The sequence below is a fragment of the Oryctolagus cuniculus genome, chromosome 3 (assembly GCF_964237555.1).
Source record: "Oryctolagus cuniculus chromosome 3, mOryCun1.1, whole genome shotgun sequence".
Lineage (NCBI taxonomy): Eukaryota > Metazoa > Chordata > Mammalia > Lagomorpha > Leporidae > Oryctolagus > Oryctolagus cuniculus.
The window spans coordinates 173,216,655-173,229,222 of record NC_091434.1 but is presented as its reverse complement, the minus strand read 5'-3'; the positions used below and the strand labels follow the sequence as shown (position 1 = coordinate 173,229,222).

The window sequence follows — 12,568 nt, the reverse complement described above, 5'->3', positions numbered from 1 at the left end:
TAAACCAATATTAATTCAGTATTTTTGACTGAAGTCCATAGCTTGCATTGGAATTCAGTCTGTGCTCTACAGTTCTATGAGTTTTCACAGATGTTTCATGACATATGTCAGCTCTTATAGTATCCCACTGAAAAGTTTCACTGACTTAAAAAAACCTGTGCTTTTCATCCCTCTGACACCTGGCTCTATTGATTCTTTCACTGTTTCCAGTTTTGCCTTTTCCAGAATGTCATCTAGGTGGAATCGTATTATGTGTAGCCTTTTCAGACTGACATCTTCAACACAGCAAGGTGCATTTAAAAAGTCCTCTGTTTCTTCATGGCTCCATAGCTCATTTCCTTTTATTGCAGAATAATATTTCATTGTATGGATATACCACAGTGTGTTTATCCATTCAGCTATGAAAAACACCTTAGATGTTTGGATAATTAGAAGTAAAGATGGTCTAAACAGCCATGTGCAGATTTTTGTGTGGTTGTAATTTTCAGTGCTGTTGGGTAAATGCTGAGGAGTATGCTACTTGATTGCATGGTAAAAATGTGTTTGGTTTTATAAGAAACCACCAAGCTGCCTCCCCAAATGTCTGCTCCATGTTGTATGAATATTGTTTTGCATGAAGGGCCCAGCCAGTGATGAATGAAAGCCCTGTTGTTCCACATCCTCACAGGTGTTTGGTGGTGTTAGTTTTAATTTCAGCCATTCTCATGGGTATGTGGTGATATCTCATTGTTTTCATTTGTAGTTCTTAAATGACAGGAGATGTTGGAAACCTTTTGAAAAAATATTTGTGTCTGGTTTAGTCATATGCTTTTCAGAGTTTTTGAACATTTTTTAAACAGGCTGTCTTACTGTTTCAGTCTTTCATCAGATTCATGTGTTGCCAATATTTTTCTACAAATTTGTGGTTTGTCTTCATTTTCTTATCAGTACAAAACATGCATTTTTCACAAAACATGCATTTTTATTTTACTGAAGCTTGATATACCTTTTTTTTTCTTTCATGGACCATGTCTATGGTGTTATATCTAAAATGTCTTGACCAAACCCAATGTCACATAGATTTTTCTCTGATGATATTGCCAAGGCTGTTGGTTTCCTAATACTATGTGTAAATTGATAAAAAGCAAGAACTTGATATAAATTCTATTCATTATAATAAATCTAACATTAGTGCTTAATAAATGTCACGCTTTAAAAATGTATATCAGAAGAGTGTTAACACAAAATATATTGTGATTCTAAGATTATCTATATTTTGACAATTTAGCATATTGTGCAATGTCCTTTCCTCTGACTCTTTACCTCTGTCATATTTATTGTTCTTTTCAGATAGCAGTCACCCTTTTTAAGCTTCAGTAGAACCTCTGCCATGCATTTTTATGTGTCTATTTAGACACAGTCTTCCCAAACTCAGGGGTTTTCTGAGCTTTTATCTAAAGTATCACACTTTCTTTTAATGATTCCATTGAAGATAGTTGTTTGTGCTTTGAATAGGTAAATGGCTCCATTTAGTGTAATTCTGTTTTAACAGAACTTGCACTGTAATAGCAAAAGTGTCAGATAATTAAATACCTTCTTTTTTTTTCCTTCACAATGCTGCGCTCTCAGCCTTTTATTTCCACTGTGATACCTCACTGAACACATCCCAGCACCTTGCAGAGAATGAATTAACTGCTGTGAGTTTTCTCCCTTTTTATGAATCCCATTATCAGCCGCATGTGAACTTTGTGTCAGAGATGGTTCTTTCTTGCTCTGGCTCTGAGGGCCTTTGCTTGTGTCATAAAGCAGCAGCTGCGATTCTACTCATCCCCCTGAAGGTTTCTTTGATTCTTTTATTCACATGCGTGAGTTTAGGCTCTAGCCTTTAGAAGCTTTGGTGCAACACATTATCTACTGCAGAAATTCTCACATATGGTCTGCTGAAATTGGTTTGAGGGTTTATGAATGGCTAGAACATGTTGATAATGGAATTAAGAAGAAAAAGTGATAAATTTAATAAGGCTTAGGAATGGCTATAGGATGGATTTGCTGTTAGTATGTGCTTTATAGGAATTGGCTTAATCTTTACAACAACCCAGAAAGGCAGCTACCCTGTCCTTGCCAGTACATAAGACCTGTACTGCTATACTTCAAAAGAATCAGGAGCACCTTAAGTTTATGGAACAATCAAGATGATCAAATGCATCTGTAATTCTGATTTTTCTGAATAGTTATTTACCAAATATAATTAAACATTAAAATGAATAATAGGAGAATACTTACCATAGCAATACTACCAAATCAACAAAGTGGAATGCTAGCCAGACTGGCAACTAATGCTTAGTAAATACCATATCAAAAGTCCTCGGGAAACACTTTTGAATGTCTTGTGCATCTCATGCAATGCCTGTATCACACCTCAGGTGAGAGTAAGGGTTTTGTTTTATGTGTTTAGTGTATGTTAACTGATGTCAATTAACTCTTCAGTTCAATATTGGAAATTCTAATGTAAGGATTTTAAATAGCCAAACAAGCCATTTGATTTTCCCTAACAATTCTGATTTAAGTCTGATGTCGTCTCTTCCTCTCTACTGTCCCAAGAATGATTGGCATCTGCTCGCAATTTTAACATTTCATTTCTTTATAAAGTAAGCAACTCTCACTTTCACTCTGTGATCTCCAAATTACAGACAAAGTTACTTAGCAAATCTGTCATCAGTTTTTGTAGGATTGACTCATGGTCTCCAAGTCTCTCAGAGCTGGTACTTTAGAAACAAAGGGGCGAGGAGAGCTTTCACAAGGACCCCACCCCTGCAGTGTTCATGGAAACTGTGTGTGACTTTGCTCACAGTTCCTGGGTCCATGGTGCCACTCCTTGTTCCAAGTATGCAGTTCCTTCCATTGGTTCATCCTCCCCACTGTTGAGAGCTTTCCCTCTTGCTTGTGGAGCCCTGTCCAGGGCACTGTGCTTCGAACCGGGCCCCTTCCTCAGCCGTTACTTGTCTCTTCCCTCCCTTCTCTGAGTTTGGTAGTAGACTCTGGGTGTGTGTGGCCCATGGTCAATGGGAAGGAGGAATAGTCCAGAACAGGGGCTCTTGAGTAAGACAAGCCCAAGATGGAAGCCTAGTTGTTCTGTTTAGTAGCTGTAACCTAATGTTACCTAACCTTTCTGAAACTCAAGTTTCTTTTTTAAATTATAAAAATAGAGATAATGATAGGTACTTTCAGGATTGTGACAAAGATTAAATAACCAGTGAAAGTGGTATGTTACTGACATAAGTATGATCTTCTTTTCCTCTTTACCTTCATACTTTCTTTCCTTTTTTCTACCCTCCTTTTTTTCCAGGGCAGGCATTCAATACCCTGGTTGAGATGTTGCTTACATGCCTGCATCCCATATCAGAGAACCTTAGGTTCAAGTTCTGGCTCTGCTTCAGCTCCAGCTTTCTAATAATGTGCACCCTGTGAGGCAGCAATGGTGACTCAAGTACTTGAGTCCCTGCCTTCCTTCTGGGAGATCCAATTGGAGTTCCTGGCCCCTGACTTTGATTTGTCCCTGCCTTTGACTGTTGTGGGCATTTAGGGACTCTTTGCCTTTCAAATGAATTTTTAAAATATATGAAAAGAAAAAATCATAAAATTAAAATACCTGTCATCATTTTCCTGTTCATCCAGATTTATTCTACCCATGCCTATGTGCCTATGTGTATCAGATTACATCATGTTATACAGTATAAACCCTTATGACATAACTCAAGATTATGTATCTTCAACATAGCGTGGATCAGATTAGGCTTCTATGAATACAGAACAGTCTGTTCTGGCCCAGCTGGCTTTCCAGAGGTGGAGTCTGATTCACTAGGATAAGGAAATAAATGGCTTCAGCCACTCTGCTTCTCCTCTCAGTGCTGCTTCTCAGAATCTCCCAGGCTTAGGTTCAGAACAGCTGTCTGCGAACCCACAAAGTTTGCATTTGCCTTAACCTCCAGTTCCCATCCACTGTGCATTTTTGCTGACTTCAACAAAATTTACCATTCTTTTAAGGTTTTACCAGAATAAAATTTGCCTTCTGAGGTTGCTGGGAAGGGCCATTACCTCAAATTTAATCCACAAAAGGTCTTTTATCTTTCTTTGATGAAATAAATGATTTGCTTGAGAAGATTGTAGTTTTTTAATTTTTATTTATTTGTTTGAAAGGCAGAGTGACAAGAGAGATGGAGAGAAGTGGGGAGGGAGGGTGCGGAGGGAGAAAGAGACAGAGAGAGAGAGAGAATATTCCTGGTTCATTCTTCAAATGCCTGCAATAACTGGGGTGGCACCAGTCTGAAGCCAGGATCTAGGAACTCATTCTGGGCTTCCCACCTGGGTAGCAGGGACACAAGTACTTGAGCATGTCCTGCTGCCTCTTAGAGTGTGCACTAGCAGGAAGCTGGGATCAGGAGTGGTGTTGGGACTCCAACTTGTGCACTATGAAATATGGGCATCCCAAGCTACAACATAACCTCTTGACCAAATGTCCATCTCCACTTGAGGAAACTGTTGATTGTCTTTTGCACCTGATCTTTGAAAAATATATTTCAAGTATTCTTAGAACTCCAGGCATCTTCTATTATAGCTTTTAATAACTTTGGTTTCTAAAGTTTTGGACACTTCAGTTCTATAGATAGGATACCTGTGCTTCTAAAATTCCTAACTCCATTTAGCATTTGTGGTGAAAATTTTAGAAATCACATTTTTATATATTTCCTTTTAGTGTATATATACTTTAAAAGTTTTTATAGATAAAACTGTACACTTGGGGAATTGTTGTTCGAAGATTTTGAATTTTCTGAATATCAATACTGTTAATTTATGCCTATTTGGCATAAATTTGCATAATGAGTTCAAGTAGTCATAACTTAAAGTACAGAAAAAAAAATAATTAGTATGATCTGTTGGCATTTTATCGAAAACATAAAATCCAAAGCATGAACATGTGAAGTGTATAATGGATTTTGCAATCCATTAATCTAATCACATTTTGGATTACAAGATAGTTCAACAAACAGAAATTGGGAAAGGACATTAATGGAGGTCAAGGTGAACCCTTAGAAGACAGCCAGGCCAGGACTCATGTTGTGGTTGGAAGGGGTGATTGGTGCTATCATTTTCTCAGGGCTGAGGATCACCAGGTAACTTCTCAATTTCTTCTCCGTTTCTATATCTGAATTAGTCAAAGCTTCATTCTTGACTTAATCACCTCAGGCTTTCATAAAAATCACTGCAGATTGGTGGCTTAAGCAACAAACATTTAGTTCTCACAGTTCTGGGGCTGGGAGTCCAGCATCAGGGTTCCATCCTGGTGAGGTCCTGTGAAGGGCTATATTTCTGGCTTGCAAATGGCTGCTTTCTTGCCGTGTCATCAAATATATGTGTGCCAGGGTTTTTGAGAGAAATTGAAACCCTAGGATAAATGGTTTATACATTTGAGGAGAGATCTGCTTGGAGACTGACCCGTGTAACTATGGAGACCAAGAAGTCCACAACATGCCATCTGCAAGCTAGAGAACCAGGAAAGCCCATGATACAATTCAGTCTAAGTCCAAATACCTGAGAACCAGGGGAGCCAACGTGTACCTTCCAGTCTGAGTATGAGGGCTGAGGTGGGATGGAGATTTCTGAAGGCTAGCAGAACAAAAACCACAATGTCTGAGGGCAGAAAATAGATGGATGACCCAGCTCATGAAAAGAGAGAACTCACCCTTCCTCTACATTTTGTTCCTGTCCAGGCCCTCAATAGATTGAAATGTGTCTGCTCATGTTGGTTAGAATGTATCTTCTAATACTCAGTCTATTGATGCAAATCCTAATCTCTTCCTGAAACATGCTCACAGACATATCCAGAAGAAGCCAGAGATAATGTTCTACCAACTCTTTGAACACCTTTTATCCCAGTGAAGTTTACATGTAAAACTAACCATCACAACTTGTATGTTATGTACATAGGTTTAAAGATCAATAGTAAGATAGCACCTGCATACCTACAGCCTAGATAAACAAAGTAGTACCTGCACTCATCCCTCTCCTACTGAGAATTGCTCAACTGTGTTCTGTACTTGCTACTCTCTCGATAGATGCATATTTACTATCAGTCTGTTCATCCCTAAACCCCTTATTAGGTGGTTTTCAAAAACCTAAACCTCCTTGTGTAAAGAAAAGCTAATTCGTTCACTTGTAGATGAGCACTTCCAAGAGAGCTGAAAAGACTCTCTGCTCATTGTCTGCCTTCAACTTCTCTGAAGGTTCACCTGAGTCCATTCTGAGAGGATTTAGTAGGCAAGATCATGTTTGAGTCCTGGGAAATGTTTTGTAGGTGTTGTGTGGGTTTTAGGTGTCAAGCAAAACTATGGTTGGAGGCAATGGGCTTTTTAATTTTTCTGCTTCACTGTGACCTAACTCTGGCCCTCGTAAATGTGTTAAGACACGGCACATCAGGGGATGATATAGTAAAATACACAGACATATGTATCCAGTAGAGGCTTTCTATCCTCAGACTGAAAAATAACACTGCAGGATTTTTGAGAATCTTAGGGATGACAGCTTTCTATTGGCCTGTCCTTGAGCTGTGGTTCTCCAGTTGTTTTTTGGTCCAGTACATCTATCACCCTGGATTCTTCCAGCCTCTGCTGCTTTGTTGGATTTCTAATTTCTTATATCTCATGCATTCCTTCTTTTTATTACAAATTCAACTTTATTTGGAGAATAATTCAATAGCTTCTTGATGGAGAGTATGTCCTTTATTCAATTCCTAGATTTGCTTAAAGGTTTGGAATATGTGGGAGGGTCTTAGAATTTTGAAATCATGGTTAAATTGCTTTCCTTACTGTATGCTGTCTTCTAGAAGTTCAAAACCATTCCAGTTCCTGATCCTTTGTATGTGATCTGCTTTCTTTTCTGAATGCTTGTAGTCCCTTCTCATCATCCTCAAGTTTCTTAAATTTCAAAATAGAGTGTCTTCATACTCCAGTTATGGTGATAGATACTTGTTGAGTCATCTCAGCTTGAAAATGAATGCTATTTAGATCTTGGAAATATGCTTGATTTTCTTTTCTTTTCTGATAATTACTCTTCCCTTTTTATGCTTTAGGAACTTCTATTATATATCTTCTATTTTCCATCTTTTAAACTTTACACCATTTTGTGGAATTTTCTTTATCTTCTAATCTTTCTATTGAACTTTCGTCTATAAATTTTTTATTTTCAAAAACTTTTGTCCAATTTTTTGGTTAACTGATGCTCCTCTTCGTTTTTCTTTTGCATATTCTTAAACCTCTTCTAATATAATCATGTTTTTATTTCATGGTTGGATAATTTTCTTTTAATTCTTTGAGTCTATTAAATATATCATTTTAAAAATCATTAAATCTTAAAATATATTATTTTAGAGTCATTTAATCCATGTAACATGTATCTTATTCTATTTTTGCTTTGGTTTCTAGCTTCTGTATTAGAGGGATTTCTCAGTGTTCTGACAATTTTTGCCTTTCTACTCATTATTCAAAATGGAAACACAAAAGGTGACTGGAAGCTCTGAGCTTATGAATAAAGCTGATTGAGTTCAAGCTTCAGTGTGGGGAAAGTAAGTGAATGGTTTCTTGGAAACAACCAGTCAGTACTTACATTATTCAGATTTGTTTCACTAAAACAAAATGGCTACAATAAGCTACTTATGCAGGAAGGAGGTTTATTTTGGCTCCCAGTTTTGCAAGTCTACACGCTAAGGCTGGGCAGGCCCAGTTGGTTTAGCCATCTCAGGAGACTGGAGGTTGACAATGGCAGAACAACAAGTGAAAGATTCACATGGGAACCCAGGAAGGTTCAAATTGGCTTTTTTTTTTTTTTTTTTTAAATAAAAGGTGTATTTATTTACTGGAAAGGCAGTGAAAGAGAGAGAGAACAAGCATCCATCTGCTGGTTCACTCCCCAAATTTCTACATTTAGGGTTAGGGTTAGGGTTAGACCTGAGCTTGGACAAGCTGAATCCAGGGCCAGGAACTCTGTCGAGGTCTGTATTATGGTTGGCAGGAGTCACTGCTTTCCCAGATTGGAAGTGGAGCAGCCGGGAATTGAACTGGGGCTCATATGGAATGCTGGCAACAGCTTAACCTGCTGCACCACAATGCCAACCCCAGCCAACTGGTTATTTGTAAGCAACCTCTCTTGAGAACTGTATTCCAAGGGTATGCCCCCAAAAATCCAAAGATCACTCACTAGGCCCACCTTCTAAACTATGTAATTGGATTATGCTTTCACCTTCTTATTACCATTAATCTATGACTTGTGGAATAAAATCCATGTGAGGTTGGGAACCAAATCCTGGTATCACCAAGCAGTGCTCCCCTTAGACCTTTATGAAAGATTTCTCAACTTTAGAAAGCCTCGTTATGGTGCTCTTCCAGATTTTACATTCCATGATGATGTGTCTACAGTGTTAATGGGAAACAGCCAACTAGGACTTGCTCTACCTTCTTTTTTCCCATGCTTTGGATTATTAGAATTCCTGTCCCAGTAGCCTGAGTCCAGCTTCTGATACCTACACAGTTCTCTTATACTCTGGTCTCCTGTACAGTATGCATACAACTGAGCCCCTTAGGGACACCTTTTGGCATGGGCTTTGGAGAAAGTTGAAAGTATGGTCTGAAGTAGCCATATACCTATGTACAAGGCTCTCAGTGTTTGGAATTGAGCTAGAGAGTGGAAAGAAAATGAGGCCTCAATATGGGCCACAAACAGTGTTTAGTCTCAACACTCCATGAAGCACAAAAATTAGGAATTTGAATGTCTCAATCATGTTTCTATGAAAGGACATTTGTCAAGGTAGGAAGATGAACATAATTTATTTCAGTTTGGAGACTTCATAAACTTATAAATATGTAGATATATGGAGTTCAGGGCTTTATGATCTTGGGCCTTAAAAATGCTGGGATGGTACTACTCCCTTGTTAATGTATTTCTCTGTGAGTTTGTTGGATTCCTCAGAGAAGAGTCACCCAGTATCTTTCCAAGGAGATGGGTCTCAGGCTGCTAGTTTTTGGATAGACCTTTGAGAGAAGAAAGATAAGTATCACTGCAATCTGGAAATGTCCCATTATTCCCCATTTTCTTTAAGGTGACCACACCTGCCAAGATTGGGTGGTGGGGATCTAATGAACAGCAAGGCCTCCTATTTTGGCCCCTCCTTTATCCTCAGTTCCTGAAGCACTTGGAGCTGACAGTTTGCCAGCCTTTTGAGGACTTTGCCATGTAAACCGAGTTGGTTCTCATCCATCCCCACCGTGGTTTAGGATTGAACTCTGTAGGGGCTCTGAATCACTTACCAATTTTCCATCTGTTTCTTCTGTTCCTATTTTCTCTCGCTGTTTCTCCTCATTTTTGTTGGTTTATGTTTTGTCGTTGTTGTTAATCCATTCACTGTAGATTAGCAGTATTTCTGATGAGAGAACTGTATGTGTGTTAAATCTGCTATCTTAATCTAGAAACCAGCTTGTTCTTTGTGCTTAGTTACAGCCTGCAAATTTCCTTTTAATCTCTGCAATAAAAGTTCCATTAGGTAGGGTGAGTATTGACTAATTCTTATTGGAATAAAGGCTCTGAGAGCAGAATAAGATGAATCATCAAGAAACGGGATGGTGCTGCTAATGCTTAGGTCATCAGCACTCTCACTCTCCTAATTAAAATGAAGGAACTTCAATTAAGTTCGGCAGCTGGTTATCAATAGTGTGAGAGGGAGATGGTAATTTTCCATTAGTTTCTGCTTTGTGTTCACCTGTAAACCTCCAAGAGAAGTGGGAAATCATAATATTTTGTCCTCCAGTAATTTTTCCCATGCTCTAAACAGTGGAAATTAGTTTTATGTAAAGAGAATATAGCTTATGAAATGCTTGGTTGCTAACTCTTATGATATTATGACTTAAAAGATAGGTGGCAGGTACATCTGTGTTCTAGTTAAGGATACTCAAAAGATAGTGAAGGTAGTGCAGTGAAAACTGAGAGTGATGCTTTCTTAACTTGGTTTTAAATATAGTATTGCACTGAATCCTCACAAAATCCTGTAAAATACCTATTCTGAGCAACGTAGTGTTTACACCAAGGATCATAGGAATTGAGTAACTTGTAAGAGCAAACAGCTCATTTGAGTCATTTGCAAGACCAAAGTAGTGCTGGAATTTGAATCCAGGAGTAGATGACTGTAAACCCTTCCTACTGTATCCTGCTACCTTTTAAGAACAAATTTGGTAATTGTCAGTAATCATGCTATGAAACTATAATAGAGGATGCCATTGTCTTTCCTTTTCGGTTTACCTCCCAATTAATAGGTAAATATATCTCCATTAAAAGCAGCTACTGGTTCTCAGCTCCTGGAGAAAGAGGTAAAGTCCTTGATGTTATGCACATAGAACTGAATGGCACATCTTTGAAAACTTTTTTCTACTTCTTCTTTCTTTGATTCCATCTCTTGAACATACATTATCTAATTATGGTTTAAAATGTCTGCTACCAAGTTCACTGAATTTATTTTTGGAGCAGACTGAATCTAAATGTTGAAAATAAAAAGGCTATCAGAGATACTCCGCAGTTCTATAAAACATATCTTCTGATTTAAGTAAACAAGTAAATGTTGTTTCAAACCCATTTCTCTACATTTTCACATTTGAAGAGAAGATATCATTAAGCAAGACTCCAGTGTGGACTGTCATGTTAATTATAGCTATAATATAGCTACATTCCATTTCTGAAAACTTTGACTTATGCAGGCTGAAGTTCTAGCTTCCCCTATTATTCCTCCAATATTAGAACTTCGTCTGCCCTTACTGTGGTGGGTCACTTTATCTGGAAGTATTTAGTAGTCCTTCTGAGATGATTACTTTGATCCGTGCTTGTAGGGGATGTCCTTACTGAATTTATTTTGGATTCCCCTCAAAGATCCATGGCTGCCATGCTGAGAACGGTTTTTTGATGCTTCCATTTATCTTTAAAAAGAAAGGGAAATCTTCCTATGCACACGTGGGCCTGGCAGGGGTCCTCCCCTTCTGCTTACCTTGTTGAAGAGTAAGCCAGCAGAAGTCCTGACCCAGTGCACACCCTACTTCTGCTTCAAACCCTTGCTTGTCTACCCAGGAAGAACTGCCTTGTATCTTAAAGATACCCCTTCCTTCTCTTTTCCATTTGGACAGGGCCTAAGCCCATCCTCCTCCATCTTTTTGCAAGTGTTTCTTGAATGTCTCCCATTTCTGTACCAGGCATTTGGTAAGTGAGTGTAAATAAGCCTTATTATGACCGACCTGAGAACATGTGCACTCACCCACAGGCTTCCACGGTCCAGCAAGGTGGTGCTTTAAATGTGGATGTATGCGAGCCGGGGCCGCAGCTCACTAGGCTAATCCTCCGCCTAGCGGCGCCGGCGCCCCGGGTTCTAGTCCCGGTCGGGGCGCCGGATTCTGTCCCGGTTGCCCCTCTTCCAGGCCAGCTCTCTGCTGTGGCCAGGGAGTGCAGTGGAGGATGGCCCAGGTGCTTGGGCCCTGCACCCCATGGGAGACCAGGAAAAGTACCTGGCTCCTGGCTTCTGATCAGTGCGGTGCGCCGGCCGCAGCGCGCCAGCTGTGGCGGCCATTGGAGGGTGAACCAAGGGCAAAAAGGAAGACCTTTCTCTCTGTCTCTCTCTCACTGTCCACTCTGCCTGTCCAAAAAAAAAAGTGGATGTATGCAAGACTTCAGAATCCTAAAGAAAAGGGCAAGTCTCTGAGCTCTCCATGGTAGAAACTAATCCCAGTGATAATGCTGAGAAGAAAGTCTATTTCTTTTCCTCTAGACCACCCCTACTCCTCTGGCTAGAAGATCACCCCTACTCCTCTGGCTAGAAGATCAAATGGGGCTCTGTGTTCTTCAGAGAGCCTAAAATTGCGCACCCCCCCTCCCCCACAGCGGGATGTAGTTCCTCTTCCCTGGAGTTTTTGAATGGTGAAGTGAACACATTTAATACAGCCTTTGTGATATTTGTTAGTTTTTTGTTTATATGGATATATATTGCCTTCATTACTACACTCCGTGTCTTTTAAGTATATCTTATTTTAAAGCTGTCACACTTGGCATTTTAAGACCCATTTATTGATGATAATCCTTTAAAATTAATTCAATAAGTGAAAGTTTTTTAAGATTTATTTATTTGAAAAACAGTGAGAGAGAGAGAAATTATCCATTTGCTAGTTCATGCCCCAAAGGACCATGCTGGTTGGAGCTGTGCCAGGAACCTGTAACTCCGTCTAGATCTCCCATGTGGGTGACAGGGGCCCAAGAACTTGTGACATCTCCTGCTGCTTTTCCAGGCACATTAGCAGGGAACTGTCACAGTATCGGAACAGCCACCGAGAGCTCATAAGCATGCCAGCATCTCAGGTGGCAGCTTAATCTGACGTGGCACAACCCCAAACCCTGTGTGAAAGATTTTACAACAATTTTTGGTAACACCATTGTTATATCATCTGTCTAGTGGTTTCTAACTGGTTAATTCACGATTTTGAAAAAAAAAATTGTTAAACCATGGATTTGGTAG

The 12,568-nt window shown here is 39.3% G+C and overlaps 1 protein-coding gene across 13 annotated transcripts in view; it reads left to right on the top strand.

The window, feature by feature from the left end:
• The window catches only part of DGKI (diacylglycerol kinase iota), a 504,889-nt gene that overhangs the window by 398,955 nt on the left and 93,366 nt on the right, over window positions 1-12,568 (top strand). The window lies entirely within an intron of this gene.